Genomic DNA, 6,000 nt, shown 5'->3' with positions numbered 1-6,000 from the left:
CCTTTGCACCGCCTCTGTAAGAAACACAGAAACTCAAAAATATAGGAAGTATCCGATATTTCGCGTGCTTTGGTAATTGATAGAACACTTGCAGAGACAGATGGTTCGAGAGAGAGCGGTGTGTCAATGCAGCCGAATGGGTTAAAGAGGGCAAGTATTATACGTGCATCGGGGTTTAAATTTTAAATTTTTTGCCATGGTTAGCAAAGGCGGGGATATTGAGAAGCGTTTTGAGTGCATTCGCTTTTTACCATGGTTTGTTTCATACGGGCTGGACGGCCTGGACCGCAGATGCAAGTAGGTGTTCCATGTAAAAATGATAGAAATTAACGGTCTAAAACTCCAAATAATTTTTTTTTTTGCTAGAATTATTATTTTTAGTTTTTAAAATTTATTTATTTATTTATATTCATGATCTCCAAGTTAGATATTACAGGTCCTTAAAAGTTAATCTAAAAATCTATCTCAAAAATACATTTATTAATAGGCCCGCATTTCTACATATGCGGGCTTGGCCTTATAGAAAGCAGATCCATAATAAAAAGATACGGTTTCCATGAGACCAGCCTGCATATTGTAGGCTTGGCAATAAATATTTTTTTAAGAATATAATTTCATTCCAATTTTTAGAGAATATATAATGTCGAACATGGAGATTATGATTATGAAAAAAAAATTTGAAAATTAAAAATAATAATTATATTAAGAAACAACATTTGGACCGCTAGTTATTAGATGGACCACTTATTTGCATCCATCTTTAATATGGATGCTTTATACCTCCGGACCGCATATTGTAGAAATGCGGTCTAGCTCGCATGAAACAATTTTCCATAATAAAAATATGGACCCAGTTTCTATTCGACCAAGCCCACATGTGTAGAAATGCAGGCCTATTAGTAAATCTATTTTTGAGATGGATTTTTTGACTTAATTTTTAAGAACATGTAATCTCTAATATGGAAATAAGACTATGAAAAAATAAATAAATTTTGAAAGCTAGAAATAATAATTCTAGTTTCTATTGTTTTTAGATTGAACACCTACGTGCATCCATCTTTAAGATGGATGTTATACACTTTTTGGACCGTATATGTAGTCATACGGTCCAGCCAACAATTTTCCATAAAATATTGACACAATAAAACATCGATAATAAATTAATTTCATTTTAAAAAGTCGGAAGAAAAAATCGGATAAAAAATACGGATTCCCAACAATTAAAAACAATTATAGAATCATAAATATTTCGGATTTGATACAAAAAACCGTAGTGGAAAAAAACGGATATACAAAGATGACACAATATAGGATTATGATTTGCATTTATTATCGATATATTAAAGCCATTAAACAATACTTTTATAGTATTATTAGTGTCATTAGAATAAGGACACGGTTTCTATGAGTCCATGTAGAAATGAGTCACCTCTTAAAAGACTATTTTTGAGATGGATTTTTGGATAATATTTAAGGACATGTGATCTCTAAGTGGGAGATCGTGAATATGAAAAAAAAAAAAATTTAAAATAATAATAATAATAATATATATATATATAAATTATAAATAATAATTATATTAAGAAAACATTTGGACTGCAAATTTAGAAATGCAGTCCCCGTCGCATGAAACAAATTTCCTTAGAGTAATAGTTGACAATTTTTTGTTGAAACTTTCAATAAATCCAAGAACAATGCTTATTGTATTGTCACAGCACACAACACATCATAAATTTTTTGGGAGCATAAAATGAATCAACAACAATACTAAACACAATAACTAATTAGCAAATAACAACAACTAAAAAACCAAGTTATAAGATTATTTTTCAAAAAACAAAAACAAAAAACGTCCTCAATATAAGATTGCAGTTGATTAAAAGAAAACACAAACATCCAAATATATCAAATAGCGGTCTATCTAAAATGTTATGTTGTATACACTAATGAAATAAAATATTAAATATAAAATTAATCAGACTTCTTTATACATAAAAAAAAAACAACAAAATGCTTACGCAAATTAAAGTCTCACACTGAATTCCTAGCTACCTAAATCTTTAGTATCATTGAATCTCTTTTTTACTCCTTATAAGGACACTTTAGGTTTAAAGAAAAAAGAAAAAGATTTTCCATTGAATTACTCTCTTTGAATTCGACTTATTATTTTGGGATATAAAATTGCTTTGATTACTTTTTTTGGATAATATATTGCTGCTATTTTTTATTTTATTTTTAAGGGATCTCATTGGTGAATTTTTTATGGAATTTTTTGTTAAATTAGGATTCTTTATTCACTCCCACGGTTAATGTACTTATCTTTAAATTCAAATTCAATAATATTAAGTTAAGGAAGAACTAAAGTTATAGGGAAAAAGATTTTTTAAAAAGCTGTTTTAAAAAAAGATAAAATACAAATTTATTTCGATTCTATTAACGATTTTTTTAAGCTTTTTTTAAAATCTTGGAGCTCTTAACGGATTTAAAAAAGTCAATTTTTTTTAAAAAAATCGTGTTTTAAATGGAGATTTGGTAACTATGATTTTTACACTTCAAGTTTAGTAGAACAATGCCTTGTAATGCCATGATGCTATTGCTCATGCTCTCATGATGCATATCAAAATCTGGTTGCTACAAATTTTAATTTTAATTTTTTGTTAATTTTATTTTTAGAGAGGTGGGTAAGGTTTTATTTTTCTTTATTATAATTAATTATTAAATCTATTTTTATTACAATTTTATTGAAGAAAATAAGGTCCAATTTCTTTAAGAAAGTTAAACCGTATTTTTAGTAGGTTCGTATATTTTTAGTAGGTGCGCATTTTTTTTATTGAGAAATAAAAGATTGGTTTGATAGATTAGGTTGTTAGAATGATAAGAGTGGTTTTAGGAAGGTTTTTGGTTTTCTTAAGAAGCGTGGTCCTTGTGGTAAGGACGTGCGACGTTATTTATAGTTTGCACCTTGTTTGATAAGGGGCATGTCTTATGGAGTTCTATTGATTAGAACGTAGATAGGGATATTTTTATGGTTATCTTTAGAAGAAAAGATAGTTATATTTTGGTTTTTGAAAGCAAACCATTTATGAAAGGGAACACGTGCTAGAAATTGAATTTTGTTAATAAAAAAAAAGAGTTGCGGTTATGTTTGCCGGGTAGTAGTCGCCAGTAATTTCATACTACGTCACGCCTCCGGCAAACACTCCAGTCTCTCTCCTCCATATTGTGCAAACACTCCGATCTCTCTCCTACGTGTTATTCATTTCTCTGATCGACAATAAACCTAGAGGGAGGGAGATGAGAAAAGATTCCCCATAGAGAGAACAGGAGAAGAGGGCCCCCTTTGGGCACTTTGATTTTTGGGAAAATATTTATAATATCTTAGATATTACTAAAACCCATAATTTAATTTGCTCAACGGCTAGGATATTAAAATTTTATGAAAATTAAATATTAGACAACCATCTAATTTTTCTACGATTTTATTTCCGCACCAAAACTTATTTTGTTAAATTTCTAAAGCTCGTGGATTCCACTCCTGGGCCCACTTGACACGAAATTTAGGGACATTTGGTAGGTATGAAATTTTTAACCATAGAAAGTACCTAAAATTTTTTAGAGAGAGAAACTATCTCAAAAGTTTTAAAGAAAGATCTCTCAAATTTTAAGCTTTAGAGAGAAAGTATATTAACATTTTATATAGATATATTAAAATTTAGAGAGAGAATGCACCTAAAACTCTTTTAAGAGAGAAACTACCTACAAATTTTAAAGAAAGAAACTATCTCAAAATTCAAGTTTTAGAGAGATGAAGCATATTACAATTTTAGTGAGAGAAATTATATCAAATTCTAAAAAGAGAAAGTACATGACAATTTTAGATATATAAACTATCTCAAATTTAAAGTTTTAGAAAGAGAGAGCATCTAAAAATTTTAGAGAGAAAAATTATATTAAATTTTAAAGAAATACCTAAAAATTTTTAGAGATAGAAATTATCTCAATTTTTTTAGAGAGAGATACTATCTCAAATCTTAAGTTTTCGAGAGAGAAATTATATCAAATTTTAAAGAGAAACTACCTTAAAATTTTTAGAGAGGGGAACAATCTTAAATTTTAAGTTTTAGAGAGAGAAACTACCTGAAAATTTAGAGAGAGAAATTGTCTCAAATTTTAAGTTTTAGACAGAGAAAACATCTTAAAATTTTAGAGAGAGGAAGTATATCACATTTTAGAGAGAGAAAGTGAAAGCTGGACTATGTGATCAATCATGGTGTATATAAATTATCTTATTTTTCTTATTCCTACACTGGTAAGACCACTCACAATATCCAATTACAAACAAATAACTCTTGAAACAAATAAATAAAAGAAAATAAACACATTTTTCAATTGCTACTATAATTGAATGCAATTCATTATATCAAAAAATTAACTCCTTGATTTATGGGAATAGAAGATTAAATCACAAATAAACATTTAAAAAAGTAAAATTACCAGAGATTACCTCAACTGTCCTTACACCCACACCGAGTTTTCCCTTTCTGATAGTGCTCGGGATCTATGATCAATCTTTTGATTCTTCTACATATAGCAAAACGCTCTCAATGGCATATGGATTTTGATTTAAAGCCAACAACCGAAGGCCTCAATGCATTAATCTTGCTTAACCCCTTTGACTTGATCTTTGGAGAGATGAGAGATAGGTTAAAGAGAGAATGAGAGAACTACTAGCAAAAGGATCCTCCTCTTTGCTACTCAAAAATCAAACCATCACATGCTAACTTTAGCTGAGGCGTGCCACTCAGAAAAGAGAGAGAGATGACTTGGGCATGCCCTTTGGCTTAAGAGAGATTACTTGGGCATGCCCAGAGCAAGTTTCAAATGGAATATCGATGATGGTATTCTACCGATGTTTAGAGAGATATATATCTCTTACAACTCAAAACTGTAATTTTCATTGTGATAATGGATTTCTAACTGCTCAGGTTGTGGATATAGCTCAATGGGGTGAACCACGTAAATCATGTGTTGTTGTAGTGTGCCTTTTATGTTTGTTTTATTTCTTGCACTCGATTTATAGTTGTACTTATCTACTTCACATTTAGTCAATGTGTACATGATCTTAGGTGGGATCCTGGTATTTGAGATTCCTGGTTCCATAAATTAGGGGTTCTCGAGAGCCCTACAATAAAAGATAACTTCGAGAGCAATATTTTTTCTCTATAAGTGGAATCTTTACCATTTCAAAACTCATATGAATACCGTTTCTCTCAGAGGCCATGTCTCTCTCTCTTGGAAATCAATCTCCATATTTGGAGATCTATTTCAATAACCCCCAAATGGGTGACCCTCAAAAGGATGAGTATTATGTTATCATTGATCCCTTCTTATAGAGATCATTTGAGTTTCTTTCGTGCTCCCAAGAAACCCCTTCTCTTTTTCTCATAATACCCTTAATCTTTTAATAAAAACTAGGTACGGTGATTTTATTATCATCAAACCTAATAATCTTCACCTTGATAGTAAAATCAATATATTTACCTTGCCGACCTTCATTAAAATCATCATATTTGCCTTGCCGACTTTTATTTGATAGATTTCTTGATTTCTTCATACTTGCCTCCATTGTGGAATTTTCATAAACACATTGCCTCTATATTTTTCCACCTCAAACCTTGTACCCATCAAACTTCAATATTCTTTTTTTTCTCAATGCGAGCCTTAGCCCCATACACACCCTGTGCTTTGATACCAATTGTAGGGTTCTCGAGAGCCCCTAATTTGCAGAACCGAGAATCCAAAATATTAGGATCCCTCCCAAGATCGTGTATACATTGGTTAAATGTGAAGTAGATGAATACAATTATAAATCGAGTACAAGAAATAAAGCAAACATAAAAGGCACACGCAACAATACATGATTTACGTAATTCACGCCGTAAGGTTACATCCACGACCTCTGCAACTAGAAATCCACTATCTTTATGAAGAATATAGTTT

Source organism: Amborella trichopoda, chromosome 1 (genome assembly GCF_054954075.1).
Source record: "Amborella trichopoda isolate Santa Cruz 75 chromosome 1, AtrichopodaSantaCruz75HAP2 v2.0, whole genome shotgun sequence".
NCBI lineage: Eukaryota > Viridiplantae > Streptophyta > Magnoliopsida > Amborellales > Amborellaceae > Amborella > Amborella trichopoda.
Note: the sequence above shows the minus strand (reverse complement) of the source record.